The 18283-nt window shown below is 35.6% G+C and overlaps 1 protein-coding gene, 2 non-coding genes and 1 pseudogene across 16 annotated transcripts in view; all 4 read right to left on the bottom strand.

Moving 5' to 3' along the window:
- Positions 1 to 18283, bottom strand: part of LOC120780022 (calcium/calmodulin-dependent protein kinase type 1-like) — a 113950-nt gene that overhangs the window by 72111 nt on the left and 23556 nt on the right. The window lies entirely within an intron of this gene.
- Positions 3818 to 4028, bottom strand: LOC120780028. The gene has a single exon (XR_005705797.1). It is a non-coding gene; the product is annotated as a small nucleolar RNA U3 (small nucleolar RNA).
- LOC120780040 lies at positions 9829 to 10030 on the bottom strand (annotated as a pseudogene).
- LOC120780039 lies at positions 16024 to 16227 on the bottom strand. The gene has a single exon (XR_005705800.1). It is a non-coding gene; the product is annotated as a small nucleolar RNA U3 (small nucleolar RNA).

Genomic DNA, 18283 nt, shown 5'->3' with positions numbered 1-18283 from the left:
TGATTAGCCCACATGTTGATCATCATTTATGTTCTCACGACCACTTTGAAAAGGTTGAAACCATTCGTCATAAACTTGTTTCATCAATTGAAACGTTTCGGAAAAAGTTTTACCAATTTTAAAACAAACTTTAATGTTTTTGGAAATTCCTCAATCACAGTGACAAAAGTGCTTCACGACAATTGGCTCTAAGGCATCTAAAGGTGTACGGATTTAACAGTGAATATCAATATCAATACATAGTATAAAAATAAAGTCAGTTTTTTTCCCTATATGCCTTTGTATGCTAAATATTTAAAACTACGTAACATATTTTGGTGCAGCTTTTTTAATACATAGAGTGATTGAAGATGAAGCTTTTATGTAGATTTATCAAAATAATATTCTAAAAGTATTGTACACATTGAAAAGGTCTACAAGAAAACTCCGTGATGGTATATGTACAGTAAAGATCTATCTCTTATTTATATCCCACAATAACATTTTTTGTCATTTACTTTTTCGACAAATAATGGCTAATTTCGAGGCGATTTTAACCAATACAGTAATAATCGTTATCAATTAAATACCTTAAATACATTGATCATTTAATATATAGTAGATCTATATGGCCCTGTACAGCATTTGATTTAAATGAATATTTCCCTGAAGATATTACAGATTTAAAAATTGCGTGTCGTTGCGTTTGCGGCGGTACCGGTCCGGCAAGACGGCTGGGGCGTGCCTATAAATAGCAGGCCGCGGTACTCCCTGTAGCACTTTGAATTTAGCAGCGATCGGACGCGTTTTATTATCAGAGCTCTCTGGCGAGAAATATTTAAACGGAAACGATGAAGTATATGCGTACTATTTCAAATTGATCCTTCCTCAAAAATAATACAATTGCTAAATATTTGGAATAGTAGAGGAACTGCGACCAAATAGACATAGATGGATTATAACTGGCTCAGTATTCAGTCGACGAATATTATACCAAGTGCATCTAAACGAAGAGCACTCAAACACTCTTCAGAGTCAGCAATTCGTTGTTTTGTTAGATTATGAACTTGCGAGGCACCCACTTTGCACAGAGTCCTCGGTGCTCATTACGCCTCTTTCCAACTTAGCAAATCTCTTTTCAACGGTTGACTTCTCTGGTGCAGAGCACCAATTCAAAAGTATTTTAACTAAAAATCAATGCTTTATTAACACATGAAATGCTTTTATGATCCATTTTTTTTGCAAACTAACACAAGTTGCTTCACAAAAATGCTGTATCTCATTAACTAATAGTTATAATCTAACTAATAGAAATTATATAGATGGTAGTAGTAATATTATCTACGGGTCAGCCACAGTAAAGTTTTGAAATACAATAAAGCGATTTTCGATGATTAAAATGTTTTGTTCTCGAATTTAAAAAAGCAACCTACTCGTTGTAGAAATGACGACGAAGCGGGTCTCCTAAGCATCTTATCAGAACTTGGAATGAACAGGGCAAAATAAGCTCAGAGAAACGCTTAGGCTAGTGGGGAGAATCTACGTATGGCACTCTTTTCTAAGGACGATATTAGGAGTAAAATATGTTTTAAAAATGTTCAAAAATTCACTGGAAGTAAAGGCGACTGAGAGAATTCCACTCGCAAAGAGTACCTAGCAAAGACCACCATGCAATAGTATACAGATGTCTCGAAAACGGCAGATGGAATTGGGACTGGCCTAGTAGATCCATGTAGCAAATTGTCGGTGCTCAAGGGCCGGATTCCAAGCATTTTCAAGTTGTACGCCTTTAAAAGATTTACAGAGATTATCTAGAGAAAAACTATCATGGTGAACTTATCTCATTCTAAGCGATAATTCCGCGACCCTTCAGGCAATCTCATCTGTTGGAATCAAATTAACAATGGTACTCAATTGCATCGAAATTCTTAACAGGAGTTCTTATGAACACGTTATTTTATTACTTTGAGACTGCCAAATGGTTATTTCAGAAGTCTGCAGCCTCACACCATATCTCCTGTGACGTAAGTTGAAAGTTTTGATAAGCAGAATCAACAGATGGCATTGAGATGCTGAAAAAAATATTTCTGGGCGGAGAGGGAGCTATCACGAAACGCAATGTTCTAAATTTTCTGTAAATTTTGGGGAACCACCCGATTGCCTTGTACGTCACCAGTTGCAGACGGCTAGCGTATTGAGCACCATTTCGAAGAAGTACAGAATAACAAACATAGCGTCAAAACCTTTGGGGTTGCTTGCTGTAAGGCAATAGCAAAACAAAATAATTGTAACACAAACAAATGAGGAAGTAAAATGGTAAGTACATATGTATGTACATATCTCAAAGTAGGAGAGTTTATTTACTAAAAAGACGCGATAAACAAGAGAGTAAGTGTTTTTGCAACATCGTACAAAAACGCTGCTTGTTTCGTTTCGAATTTTTTATCACACTCTCTGAAAAGTAAATTAAAAAATTTACTTTTTCGAGGTGCATGTGTAATCTTAAAGGTGATTAACTTTTCCGTGATTATTTACTTTCTGAGAATTTACTTTTTCGAGTATACTGTATATGTACTTTCATATGTAAAAAAAAGGTGCGTGGAGTCCCTACGCGGAAGAAGTTATACTTCTTAGTGATATTCAGAAATGCATATCATTTTGCATGAAAGAAAACTAGAACATTTAAATTCATTATGCACATTTTATAAAGCAAAATCTAAATGAAGGAATTTTGATTCGGAAAGTAGTTCTGTCTCTTCGTTGCGGAAGGGAATATGCAGCGTAACCATCTCTCTTTTGCACTCTTCGAATTGGGTTGTCATATTATAATTTGTATAACTTATATCATGGTGTTTAGTCAATTTTTTGTATTCATTATTGGCGTTGCATTTGTATTGCGCACAAAACTGGGCCAAAGTAAAATGAATTTTCTTTTTATTTTTCTTTGCAGTTTTTCAATAAATTTAAATAAGTTTCTTAATAAATTTAAATAAGTTTTTTATTAAATTTAAATAAATTTAAGTAAATTTATGTACATGTATTTTCATTTATATTTAATTATCAATAAATTTTTAAAATTATTTGCCCTAGTTGTCCATTTTATTTTCTCATGCATTTCAGTCGATTTTTGTATAGAAATTTAACCGGCGTAGAAGCAAAATGCGAAACAATCATACATATATTATGTCGTTTGCACATTCGTCTGTATGTTTGCGAAAGCAAATGTTCTACAAAAGCATATTTCTATACTTAAACAAAATTATTTGAACCATCGTATATTTCTTACATACATAACCAAACCATACTTAAGACAGCGCCACGAAAGTGTCAATAGTGGTGTTAGTGGTAAGCACATAAAAGGTCACAATGTGAACGCAGGTTCGAATCTCGACGGACTTAGTACTTTAATTTTTAGCATTTTAACATCGTAATACTATACTAATAAATATTTTCTTACTAATAGAAATTAAATTTATCACAACAACATACCTAATATACATATACATAATATTGCTGTGAGTAAATTTAATTTCTGTTAATATGAAAAATATTTATTAGTATACATAGTATACGATGTTAAAAGGCATACATCTTTCTATCTATCTTGTGTATCTGCACATGCTCATATGAATGTATGTATACGCATGTGCGCGTTCAGAAATTCAAAGAATTAGCACAAAAAAAAAAGAGAGACAGAAAATAAAGTCCACATAATATAGTTGAGAATTCGCAAAAATGAAAACGAAAGAAAAATAATGCGCAAGCATACATAAACGCGTACTGTACTTATTGACCGCATTATTTTTGCGTAAAACCTTGGAATTTATTCATTAAAATCACCACTCAGAAGTCGTTTTATCCGTTGTAAAGCGAGCGATTTTCGAAGAAACATCGTTTCTAATATGCCACAACACAATATTAGAAATGAAGTTCATAAACCTCACGCTGTCAGATAAAACGCATATACCTCATCATCGCGGGTCGATTTCCAAAAAGAATTTAAATGTAGAGACTAACTACAGAAATGATCCTGTAAAAAGTACAGCCTTAATTTTTCAACGGCCAACGCAAGTATTTCAACCAAAATAATAACGCAAAAATAGTTGAGAATTCGCAGAAATGAAATGAGCAAACGAAAGAAAAAGAAGCATAACTTCAATAATGCACAAAGCATAAAACATACATATGCTGTAGCAACAGCAAGGAAAAGAGGTAACAATCGGCGATCCATTGTATATTTTCTTTCATGCATAACCAAACCATAATTAGGACAACGCAATACAGAGAGTCAATGGTGGTCGAGGTGGTAAGCGCTTCAAAAGTTACGACGAGCACACGTAGGTACGTAGAGTTCGAATCCCAACAGAATTTATTTTTAATTGAATATGTCACCAACCAAAATTGAAACATTGTTCTACAAAAACAACAACAGCATAAGCATGGCAACATTGTGTTGTTGGTAGAAAAACCGAGCTGTGCCGAAAGAAACGAACAAACGATCGCCGATTGTCACCGCTTCGCTTGCTGCTCGAACATCTTCGCAGACAAGGTTGCGTAGATTCATATTGAGCAAGGTTGCGCAACCTGAATCTATCGCAACCTTTTCCGAACTCGTATAAGAAGTATAACTTCAAAAAAAATTTATTACTCTACATGTTTAGTAATAAAAATAAAATGTATTGAAAAAATACGCTTTTTAGAGGAACCTGGCCTTAAGGCCAATAATTATAGTATTCGCTGTAAAAAGTGTAATCATTGGTTCCTTAAATCATATAGTAGACATGAAAAATATACATATATTCAATAAATATAATAGGAAACAACATCCTGGCTGGCATAGACTGCTCCTCGGCTAAAGGGTTGGACATGACCAGGGCACTCTGTACAATAAGAAGAGGAATATTTGCACGGTTTACTGAAAGCGGAAGACAAGGGCTTAACCAACTTAGTCTGGAAAGTGATCAATAGCAGTGAAGTAAAGTGAAGATTTCCCGAAGCTTTAGGTTCAGTGCGATAATAATGAGACCGTGGAATGAAAAAAAGTCGGTTGAGGGCAAAGGAGGTAAAGAGTTTTTGGATGGGCTTGCTCCTGGGAGGCACCCAAACCGATGAGTCATGACACACGACCTTCCCACGAAGAGACAGTTCTGTAATATAGTTCCACAGAAGGGTAAGTTAGGATTTGTGTGATAGAACCAACGGTATGTGGTGCTAAGATTCATTCGCTTTTTGGTGAGAGTGGATATTGATAACAGGAGGCATTACCTTGAATGCTTATCACGCCAGCTATCCTTGAACTGTCCCCAATCCAACCAGCGGAAATCCTTTTCGAAGAAACACTCCGCACTAAGAAAATCAACACGCTTTAAAAAAACCCAAGTAAAGTGCTTTGGAGGATGATTACAGAGCTGCAGATTGTACATACAAATAAAAAAATAATAAAAGATGATAAATACAAGCTGCTTTTCAAAGCAAACAGGACATAAAAGAACAACAAAACAAACGGTTTTTTTCAATCTGTTTTATTCAAAATAGTCTCCTGCTTCAATACAGCTTTTTGCACGGTCCAAAAGCATGTCGAACGAGTGTTTTTGGCCGGTATGGCCGCCAGTATGCCGCCGCAAGCCTTTTGAATGGCATCTACGTCTACATAACGCTTTCTTTTTCATGGGTAAATACATTTTTCCGAAAAAGGAAGAAGTCGCACGATGCCATATCAGGTGAATACGGGGAGTGGTTAATGGTTAAAATGTGATTTTTGGTCAAATAATCGGTCACAAGCGTCGATCGATGAGACGGCGCATTATCGTGCAACAAACACCTACTTTCATCTTCGCGATATTCGGGCCGAACACGTCGAATACGGCGCACCAAACACTTCAAAAATCCAAGGTAGAATACCGCATTAACGTTTTGACCGGGTGGAACAAATTTTTGGTGGAATCATAAAACAAATCAGCATTGTCTTCTCTTTTGACTTCTTCATGCGCGATTTTTGGGTTCCGGCTCGTCCGGTGCCTTCCAGCCTTGTAGCGTTTCGCTACAATTCCATTTCCGTGAATGAAAATGAATGACTTCGGCTGATTTTGACGAATTCACGCACAGTTTCGATGGAATTTTCGGTGATCACGGATTTTGATTGGCCCACATGTTGATCATCATTTATGTTCTCACGACCACTTTGAAAAGGTTGAAACCACTCGTCATAAACTTGTTTCATCAATTGAAACGTTTCGGAAAAAGTTTTACCAATTTTAAAACAAACTTTAATGTTTTGGAAATTCCTCAATCACAGTGACAAAAGTGCTTCGACAATTGGCTCTAAGGCATCTAAAGGTGTACGGATTTAACGGTGAATATCAATATCAATACATAGTATAAAATAAAGTCAGTTTTTTTTCCCCTATATGCCTTTGTATGCTTAAATATTTAAAACTACGTAACATATTTTGGTGCGGCTTTTTTTAATACATAGAGTGATTGAAGATGAAGCTTTTTATGTAGATTTATCAAAATAATATTCTAAGTATTGTACCCATTGAAAAGATCTACAGAAAAATCCGCGGTGATATATGTCAATCTCTTATTTATATCCCACAATAACATTTTTTTGTCATTTACTTTTACGACAAATAATGGCTAATTTTCGGAAGCGATTTTAATCAATACAGTAATAATCGTTATCCAATTAAATAGATCTATATGGCCCTGTACATTGATTTAAATAAATATTTCCGAAGATATGTATATCAGATTTAAAAATTGTGGTTCTCCCACAAATTTAGCAGCGATCGGACGCGTTTATTATCGGAGGCCTCTAGCGAGGAATATTTAAACGAAAACGATGAAGTATATGTGTACAATTTCAAACTGATCATTAGTCAAAAATAATACAATTGCTAAATATTTGGAATAGTAGAAGGGAACTGCGACCAAATAGACATAGATGGATTATAACTGGCTCAGTATTCAGTCGATGAATATTATACCAAGTGCATCCTAAACGAAGAGCACTCAAACACTCTTCAGAGTCAGCAATTCGTTGTTTTTGTTAGATTATGAACTTGCGAGGCACCCACTTTGCACAGAGTCCTCGGTGCTCATTACGCCTCTTTCCAACTTAGCAAATCTCTTTTCAACGGTTGACTTCTCTGGTGCAGAGCACCAATTCAAAAGTATTTTAATAAAAAATCAATGCTTTATTAACACATGAAATGCTTTTATGATCCATTTTTTTGCAAACTAACACAAGTTGCTTCACAAAAATGCGTTGTATCTCATTAACTAATAGTTACAATCAAACCTGTATTGGGAATTATATAGATGGTAGTAGTAATATTATCTACGGGGTCAACCACAGCAAAAGTTTTGAAAATACAACAAAGCGATTTTCGATGATTAAAATGTTTTTGTTCGAATTTAAAAAGCAACCTCACTGGGTTGTAGAAATGACGATGAAGCGGCCTCTAAGCATCTTATCAGAACTTGGAATGAACAGGGCAAAATAAGCTCAGAAACGCTTAGGCTAGTGGGGAGAATCTACGTATGGCACTTCTTTTCTAAGGACGATATTAGAGTAAAATATGTTTTAAAAAAATGTTCAAAAATTCACTGGAAGCAAAGGCGACTGAGAGAATTCCACTGCAAAAGAGTACCTAGCAAAGACCACCTATGCAATAGTATACAGATGTCTCGAAAACGGCAGATGGAATTGGGACTGGCCTAGTCCAGATCCATGTAGCAAATTGTCGGTGCTCAAGGGCCGGATTCCAAGCATTTTCAAGTTGTACGCCTTAAAAGATTTACAGAGATTATCTAGAGAAAAACTATCATGGTGAACTTATCTCATTCTAAGCGATAATTCCGCGACCCTTCGGGCAATCCCTTCATCTGTTGGAATCAAATTAACAATGGTACTCAATTGCATCGAAATTCTTAACAGAGTTCTTATGAACACGTTATTTTATTACTTTGAGACTGCCAAATGGTTATTTCAGAAGTCTGCAGCCTCACACCATATCTCCTGTGACGTAAGTTGAAAGTTTTGATAAGCAGAATCAACAGATGGCATTGAGATGCTGAAAAAATATTTCTGGGCGGAGAGGAGCTATCACGAAACGCAATGTTCTAAATTTTCTGTAAATTTGGGAACCACCCGATTGCCTTGTACGTCACCAGTTGCAGACGGCTAGCGTATTGAGCACCATTTCGAAGAAGTACAGAATAACAAACATAGCGTCAAAACCTTTGGGGTTTGCTTGCTGTAAGGCAATAGCAAAACAAAATAATTGTAACACAAAACAAATGAGGAAGTAAATGGTAAGTACATATGTATGTACATATCTCAAAAGTAGGAGAGTTTATTTACTAAAAAGACGCGATAAACAAGAGAGTAAGTGTTTTTGCAACATCGTACAAAAACGCTGCTTGTTTCGTTTCGAATTTTTTATCACACTCTCTGAAAAGTAAATTAAAAAATTTACTTTTTCGAGGTGCATGTGTAATCTTAAAGGTGATTAACTTTTCCGTGATTATTTACTTTCTGAGAATTTACTTTTCGAGAGTATACTGTATATGTACTTTCATATGTAAAAAAAAGGTGCGTGGAGTCCCTACGCGCGGAAGAAGTTATACTTCTTAGTGATATTCAGAAATGCATATCATTTTGCATGAAAGAAAACTAGAACATTTAAATTCATTATGCACATTTTATAAAGCAAAATCTAAATGAAGGAATATTGACTCGGAAAGTAGTTCTGTCTCTTCGTTGCGGAAGGGAATATCCAGCGTAACCATCTCTCTTTTTGTACTCTTCTGAATTGGGTTGTCATATTATAATTTGTATATCTTATATCATGGTGTTTAGTCAATTTCTTGTATTCATTATTGGCGTTGCATTTGTATTGCGCACAAAAACTGGGCCAAAGTAAAATGAATTTCTTTTTATTTTTCTTTGCAGTTTTTCAATAAATTTAAATAAGTTTCTTAATAAATTTAAATAAGTTTTTTAATAAATTTAAATAAATTTAAGTAAATTTACATGTATTTTCATTTATATTTAATTATCAATAAATTTTTTTTAAAAATTATTTGCCTTAGTTGTCCATTTTATTTTCTCATGCATTTCAGTCGATTTTTGTATAGAAATTTGACCGGCGTATGAAGCAAAATGCGAAACAATCATACATATATTATGTCGTTTGCACATTTGTCTGTATGTTTGCGAAAGCAAATGTTCTACAAAAGCATATTTCTATACTTAAACAAAATTATTTGAACCATCGTATATTTCTTACATACATAACCAAACCATACTTAAGACAGCGCCACGAAAGTGTCAATAGTGGTGTTAGTGGTAAGCACATAAAAGGTCACAATGTGAACGCAGGTTCGAATCTCGACGGACTTAGTCTTTAATTTTAGCATTTTAACATCGTAATACTATACTAATAAATATTTTTCTTACTAATAGAAATTAAATTTATCACAACAACATACCTAATATACATATACATAATATTGCTGTGATAAATTTAATTTCTATTAGTATGAAAAATATTTATTAGTATACATAGTATACGATGTTAAAAGGCATACATCTTTCTATCCTATCTTGTGTATCTGCACATGCTCATATGAATGTATGTATACGCATGTGCGCGTTCAGAAATTCAAAGAATTAGCACAAAAAAAAAAGAGAGACGAAAGAAATAAAGTCACATAATATAGTTGAGAATTCGCAAAAATGAAAACGAAAGAAAAATAATGCGCAAGCATACATAAGCAGCGTACTGTACTTATTGACCGCATTATTTTTGCGTAAAACCTTGGAATTTATTCATTAAAATCACCACTCAGAAGTCGTTTTATCCGTTGTAAGCGAGCGATTTTCGAAGAAACATCGTTTCTAATATGCCACAACACAATATTAGAAATGAAGTTCATAAACCTCACGCTGTCAGATAAAACGATATACCTCGTCATCGCGGGTCGATTTCCAAAAATTTAAATGAAGACTAACTACAGAAATGATCCTGTAAAGTACAGCCTTAATTTTTCAACGGCCAACGCAGAGTATTTCAACCAAAATATACGCAAAATAGTTGAGAATTCGCAAAAGAAATGAAAGACAAACGAAAGAAAAAGAAGCATAACTTCAATAATGCACAAGCATAAAAAACATACATATGCGCAGCAGCAGCAAGGGAAAGAGGTAACAATCGGCGATCCATTGTATATTTTCTTTCATGCATAACCAAACCATAATTAGGACAACGCAATACAGGAGTCAATGGTGGTCGAGGTGGTAAGCGCCTTCAAAAGTTACGACGAGCACGTAGGGTACGTAGGTTCGAATCCCAACAGAATTTATTTTTAATTGAATATGTCACCAACCAAAAATTGAAACATTGTTCTTACAAAACAACAACAGCATAAGCATGGCAACATTGTGTTGTTGGTAGAAAAGCCGAGCTGTGCCGAAAGAAATGAACAAACGATCGCCGATTGTCACCCGCTTCCCTTGCTGCTCGAACATCTTCGCAGACAAGGTAGCGTAGATTCATATTGAGCAAGGTTGCGCAACCTGAATCTATTGCAACCTTTTCCGAACTCGTATAAGAAGTATAACTTCAAAAAAAATTTATTACTCTACATGTTTAGTAATAAAAATAAAAATGTATTGAAAAAATACGCTTTTAGAGGAACCTGGCCTTAAGGCCAATAATTATAGTATTCGCTGTAAAAAGTGCAATCATTATTGGTTCCTTTAAATCATATAGTAGACATGAAAAATATACATATATTCAATAAATATAATAGGAAACAACATCCTATGGCTGGCATAGACTGCTCCTCGGCTAAAGGGTTGGACATGACCAGGGCACTCTGTACAATAAGAAGAGGAATATTTGCACGGTTTACTGAAAGCGGAAGACAAGGGCTTAACCAACTTAGTCTGGAAAGTGATCAATAGCAGTGAAGTAAAGTGAAGATTTCCCGAAGCTTTAGGTTCAGTGCGATAATAATGAGACCGTGGAATGAAAAAAAGTCGGTTGAGGGCAAAGCGAGGTAAAGAGTTTTTGGATGGGCTGTCTCCTGGGAGGCACCCAGTACCGATGAGTCATGACACACGACCTTCCCACGAAGAGACAGTTCTGTAATATAGTTCCACAGAAGGGTAAGTTAGGATTTGTGTGATAGAACCAACGGTATGTGAAAGCTAAGATTCATTCGCTTTTTGGTGAGAGTGGATATTGATAACAGGAGGCATTACCTTGAATGCTTATCACGCCAGCTATCCTTGAACTGTCCCCAATCCAACCAGCGGAAATCCTTTTCGAAGAAACACTCCGCACTAAGAAAATCAACACGCTTTAAAAAAACCCAAGTAAAGAGCTTTGGAGGATGACTACAGAGCTGCAGATTGTACATACAAATAAAAAAATAATAAAAGATGATAAATACAAGCTGCTTTTCAAAGCAAACAGGACATAAAAGAACAACAAAACAAACGGTTTTTTTCAATCTGTTTTATTCAAAATAGTCTCCTGCTTCAATACAGCTTTTTGCACGGTCCAAAAGCATGTCGAACGAGTGTTTTTGGCCGGTATGGCCGCCAGTATGCCGCCGCAAGCCTTTTGAATGGCATCTACGTCTACATAACGCTTTCTTTTCATGGGTAAATACATTTTTCCGAAAAGGAAGAAGTCGCACGATGCCATATCAGGTGAATACGGGGAGTGGTTAATGGTTAAAATGTGATTTTTGGTCAAATAATCGGTCACAAGCGTCGATCGATGAGACGGCGCATTATCGTGCAACAAACACCTACTTTCATCTTCGCGATATTCGGGCCGAACACGTCGAATACGGCGCACCAAACACTTCAAAAATCCAAGGTAGAATACCGCATTAACGTTTTGACCGGGTGGAACAAATTTTTTTGGTGGAATCATAAAAACAAATCAGCATTGTCTTCTCTTTTGACTTCTGCATGCGCGATTTTTTGGGGCTCTGCCTCGTCCGGTGCCTTCCAGCCTTGTAGCGCTTTCGCTACAATTCCATTTCCGTGAATGAAAATGAATGACTTCGGCTGATTTTTGACGAACTAACGCACAGTTTCGATGGAATCTTCGGTGATCACGGATTTTGATTGGCCCACACATGTTGATCATCATTTATGTTCACGACCACTTTGAAAGGCTGCTGAAACCACTCGTCATAAACTTGTTTCATCAATTGAAACGTTTCGGAAAAAGTTTTACCAATTTTAAAACAAACTTTAATGTTTTGGAAATTCCTAATCACAGTGACAAAAGTGCTTCGACAATTGGCTCTAAGGCATCTAAAGGTGTGTACGGATTTAACGGTGAATATCAATATCAATACATAGTATAAAAATAAAGTCAGTTTTTTTTCCCCTATATGCCTTTGTATGCTTAAATATTTAAAACTACGTAACATATTTTGGTGCGGCTTTTTTTAATACATAGAGTGATTGAAGATGAAGCTTTTTTATGTAGATTTATCAAAATAATATTCTAAGTATTGTACACATTGAAAAGGTCTACAGAAAACTCCGTGATGGTATATGTACAGTAAGTCTATCTCTTATTTATATCCCACAATAACATTTTTTTGTCATTTACTTTTTTCGACAAATAATGGCTAATTTCCGAGGCGGTTTTAACCAATACAGTAATAATCGTTATCCAATTAAATACCTTAAATACATTGATCATTTAATATATAGTAGATCTATATGGCCCTGTACAGCATTTGATTTAAACGAATATTTCCGAAGATATTACAGATTTAAAATTGCGTGTCGTTGCGTTTGCGGCGGTACCGGTCGGCCAAGACGGCTGGGGCGTGCCTATAAATAGCAGGCCGCGGTACTCCCTGTAGCACTTTGGTTTAGCAGCGATCGGACGCGTTTATTATCGGAGCTCTCTCAGCGAGAAATATTTAAACGGAAACGATGAAGTATATGCGTACTATTTCAAATTGATCCTTCCTCAAAAATAATACAATTGCTAAATATTTGGAATAGTAGAAGGGGTACCGACCAAAATAGACATAGATGGATTATAACTGGCTCAGTATTCAGTCGATGAATATTATACCAAGTGCATCCTAAACGAAGAGCACTCAAACACTCTTCAGAGTCAGCAATTCGTTGTTTTTGTTAGATTATGTGAACTTACGAGGCACCCACTTTGTCCTCCCTGGTGCTCATTACGCCTCTTTCCAACTTAGCAAATCTCTTTTCAACATTTGTTGACTTCTCTCTGGTGCAGAGCTACCAATTCAAAAGTATTTTAACTAAAAAATCAATGCTTTATTAACACATGAAATGCTTTTATGATCCATTTTTTTGCAAACTAACACAAGTTGCTTCACAAAATGCTGTATCTCATTAACTAATAGTTATAATCTAACTAATAGAAATTATATAGATGGTAGTAGTAATATTATCTACGTGGTCAACCACAGTAAAGTTTTGAAATACAATAAAGCGATTTTCGATGATTAAAATGTTTTTGTTCTCGAATTTAAAAAGCAACCTACTCGTTGTAGAAATGACGACGAAGCCGGGTCTCCTAAGCATCTTATCAGAACTTGGAATGAACAGGGCAAAATAAGCTCAGAAACGCTTAGGCTAGTGGGGAGAATCTACGTATGGCACTCTTTTCTAAGGATGATATTAGGAGTAAAAATATGTTTTAAAAAAATGTTCAAAAATTCACTGGAAGTAAAGGCGACTGAGAGAATTCCACTCGCAAAGAGTACTTAGCAAAGACCACCATGCAATAGTATACAGATGTCTCGAAAACGGCAGATGGAATTGGGACTGGCCTAGTAGATCCATGTAGCAAATTGTCGGTGCTCAAGGGCCGGATTCCAAGCATTTTTCCAAGTTGTACGCCTTTAAAAGATTTACAGAGATTATCTAGAGAAAAACTATCATGCCAGTGAACTTATCTCATTCTAAGCGATAATTCCGCGACCCTTCAGACAATCTCATCTGTTGGAATCAAATTAACAATGGTACTCAATTGCATCAGAAATTCTTAACAGAGTTCTTATGAACACGTTATTTTATTACTTTGAGACTTTGCCAAATGGTTATTTCAGAAGTCTGCAGCCTCACACCATATCTCCTGTGACGTAAGTTGAAAGTTTTGATAAGCAGAATCAACAAGATGGCATTGAGATGCTGAAAAAAAATATTTCTGAGCGGAGAGGGAGCTATCACGAAACGCAATGTTCGAAATTTTCTGTAAATTTTGGGGAACCACCCGATTGCCTTATGCATCACCAGTTACGGACGGCTGGCGTAGTGAGCACCATTTCGAAGAAGTACAGAGATAACAAACATAGCGTCAAAACCTTTGGGGTTGCTTGTATGCAAGGCAATATAAAAACAAATAAATTATAACACAAAACAAATAGGAGGTAAATATGGTAAGGAAATACATATGTATGTTACATATCTCAAAGTAGGAGAGTTTATTTACTAAAAAGACGCGATAAACAAGAGAGTAAGTGTTTTTGCAACATCGTACAAAAAGCAGCTGCTTGACACCTAAGTTTCGAATTTTTTATCACACTCTCTGAAAAGTAGAATTAAAAAATTTACTTTTTCGAGGTGCGTAATGTAATCTTAAAAGGTGATTAACTTTTTCCGTGATTATTTACTTTCTGAGAATTTACTTTTCGAGAGTATACTGTATGTAATACTTTCATATGTAAAAAAGGTGCGTGGAGTCCCTACGCGCGGAAGAAGTTATACTTCTTAGTGATATTCAGAAATGCATATCATTTTGTATGAAAGAAAACTAGAACATTTAAATTCATTATGCACTAGAGTGATTCAAAAAAAAAATTTTTTTTTCGTTTGTACTCGGAAAAATGGGTTCCTAGAAAGAAATCCTCTCCAAACATGACTTTTTATTTGTAACGGGAAGGTCCTCCTACATACAGTTTTCTATTTTTTCTTATTATCAGATAGAAAAATTTATATCTCGCTTCCAAAGTACTTGAAAAAATATCTTGTTCCTTAGATTTTGTAGGAAATTGAATGCTCTACAAAAAAGGTCAATTATGATTTTTTCGTAAACCCAAACGGTTAAGAGATATTAACTGTTAAAGTTTGATTATTTTTGGGAAAATTTTTTATTTCTTATGAATTTTATAACTTAATGAAAAAAAATTATTATAAATGATGGAAATTTACATGTATTTTCATTTATATTTAATTATCAATAATTTTTTTTTTAAATTATTTGCCCTAGTTGTCCATTTTATTTTCTCAAGCATTTCAGTCGATTTTTGTATAGAAATTTGACCGGCGTAGAAGCAAAATGCGAAACAATCATACATATATTATGTCGTTTGCACACTTGTCTGTATGTTTGCGAAAGCAAATGTTCTACAGAAGCATATTTCTGTACTTAAACAAAATTATTTGAACCATCGTATATTTCTTACATGCATAACCAAACCATACTTAAGACAACGCCACGAAAGTGTCAATAGTGGTGTTGGTGGTAAGCACATAAAAAGTCACAATGTGAACGCAGGTTCGAATCTCGATGGATTTAGTCTTTAATTTTTGCATTTTAACATCGTAATACTATACTAATAAATATTTTTCTTACTAATAGAAATTAAATTTATCACAGCAATATACCATACATACATATACACATTATTGCTGTGATAAATTTAATTTCTATTAGTACAAAAAATATTTATTAGTATAGTATACGATGTTAAAAGGCATACATCTTTCTATCCTATCTTGTGTATCTGACCATGCTCATATGAATGTATGTATACGCATGTGCGCGTTCAGAAATTCAAAGAATTCGCACAAAAAAAAGAGAGACGAAAGAAATAAAGTCACATAAAATAGTTGAGAATTCGCAAAAATGAAAGACAAACGAAAGAAAAATAATGCGCAAGCATACATAAGTGTACTGTACTTATTGACCGCATTATTTTTGCGTAAAACCTTGGAATTTATTCATTAAAATCACCACTCAGAAGTCATTTTATCCGTTGTAGGCGAGCGATTTTCGAAGAAACATCATTTCTAAATATGCCACAACACAATATTAGAAATGAAGTTCATAAACCTCACGCTGTCAGATAAAACGATACACCTCGTCATCGCGGGTCGATTTCCAAAAAATTTAAATGAAGACTAACTACAGAAATGATCCTGTAAAGTATAGCCTTAATTTTTCAACCGACCAACGCAGAGTATTTCAACAAAATATACACGCAAAATAGTTGAGAATTCGCAGAAATGAAAGACAAACGAAAGAAAAAAAGCATAACTTCAATAATGCACAAGTATACAAACATACATATGCGGCAGCAGCAGCAAGGAAAAGAGGTAACAATCGGCGATTCATTGTATATTTCTTTCATGCATAACCAAACCATGATTAGGACAACGCAATTCAAGTGTCAATGGTGGTGTTGGTGGTAAGCGCTTGAAAAGTTACGACGAGCACGTAGGTTCGAATCCCAACAAATTTATTTTAAATTGAATATGTCACCAACCAAAAATTGAAACATTGTTCTACAAAAACAACAACAGCATAAGCATGACAACATTGTGTTGTTGGTAGAAAAACCGAGCTGTTGCCGAAAGAAACAACAAACGATCGCCGATTGTCACCGCTTCGCTTGCTGCTCGAACATCTTCGCAGACAAGGTTGCGTAGATTCATATTGAGCAAGGTTGCGCAACTGGGTCTATCGAATCTATAAGAAGTATAACTTCAAAAAAAATTTATTACTCTACATGCGCCAATTTATAGTATTCGCTGAACTCCTTAAATCATATAGTATGAAAAATATACATATATTCAATAAATATAATAGGAAACAACATCCTGGCTATAACTGCTCCTCGGCTAAAGGGTTGGATAACTAGGGCACTCTGAACAATAAGAAGAGAAATATTTGCACGGTTTACTGAAAGCGGAAGACAAGGGCTTAACCAACTTAGTCTGGAAAGTGATCAATAGCAGTGAAGTAAAGTGAAGATTTCCCGAAGCTTTAGGTTCAGTGCGATAATAATGAGACCGTGGAATGAAAAAAAGTCGGTTGAGGGCAAAGGAGGTAAAGAGTTTTTGGATGGGCTTGTCCTGGGAGGCACCCAGACCGATGAGTCATGACACACGACCTTCCCACGAAGAGACAGTTCTGTAATATAGTTCCACAGAAGGGTAAGTTAGGATTTGTGTGATAGAACCAACGGTATGTGGTGCTAAGATTCATTCGCTTTTTGGTGAGAGTGGATATTGATAACAGGAGGCATTACCTTGAATGCTTATCACGCCAGCTATCCTTGAACTGTCCCCAATCCAACCAGCGGAAATCCTTTTCGAAGAAACACTCCGCACTAAGAAAATCAACACGCTTTAAAAAAACCCAAGTAAAGAGCTTTGGAGGATGATTACAGAGCTGCAGATTGTACATACAAATAAAAAAATAATAAAGATGATAAATACAAGCTGCTTTTCAAAGCAAACAGGACATAAAAGAACAACAAAACAAACGGGTTTTTTCAATCTGTTTTATTCAAAATAGTCTCCCTGCTTCAATTACAGCTTTTTGCACGGTCCAAAAGCATGTCGAACGAGTGTTTTTGGCCGGTATGGCCGCCAGTATGCCGCCGCAAGCCTTTTGAATGGCATCTACGTCTACATAACGCTTTCTTTTCATGGGTAAATACATTTTTCCGAAAAGGAAGAAGTCGCACGATGCCATATCAGGTGAATACGGGGAGTGGTTAATGGTTAAAATGTGATTTTTGGTCAAATAATCGGTCACAAGCGTCGATCGATGAGACGGCGCATTATCGTGGGCAACAAACACCTACTTTCACTTCGCGAAATCGGGCCGAACACGTCGAATACGGCGCACAAACACTTCCAAAAATCCAGGTAGAATACCGCATTAACGTTTTGACCGGGTGGAACAAATTTTTTGGTGGAATCATAAAACAAATCAGCATTGTCTTCTCTTTTGACTTCTTCATGCGCGATTTTTGGGTTTCGGCTCGTCCGGTGCCTTCCAGCCTTGTAGCGTTTCGCTACAATTCCATTTCCGTGAATGAAAATGAATGACTTCGGCTGATTTTTGACGAATTCACGCACAGTTTCGATGGAATTTTCGGTGATCACGGATTTTGATTGGCCCACATGTTGATCATCATTTATGTTCTCACGACCACTTTGAAAAGGTTGAAACCACTCGTCATAAACTTGTTTCATCAATTG

Source organism: Bactrocera tryoni, unplaced genomic scaffold, assembly GCF_016617805.1.
Source record: "Bactrocera tryoni isolate S06 unplaced genomic scaffold, CSIRO_BtryS06_freeze2 scaffold_120, whole genome shotgun sequence".
NCBI classification, from domain to species: Eukaryota; Metazoa; Arthropoda; class Insecta; order Diptera; family Tephritidae; genus Bactrocera; species Bactrocera tryoni.
This window is presented reverse-complemented; position numbering and strand designations above follow the sequence as displayed.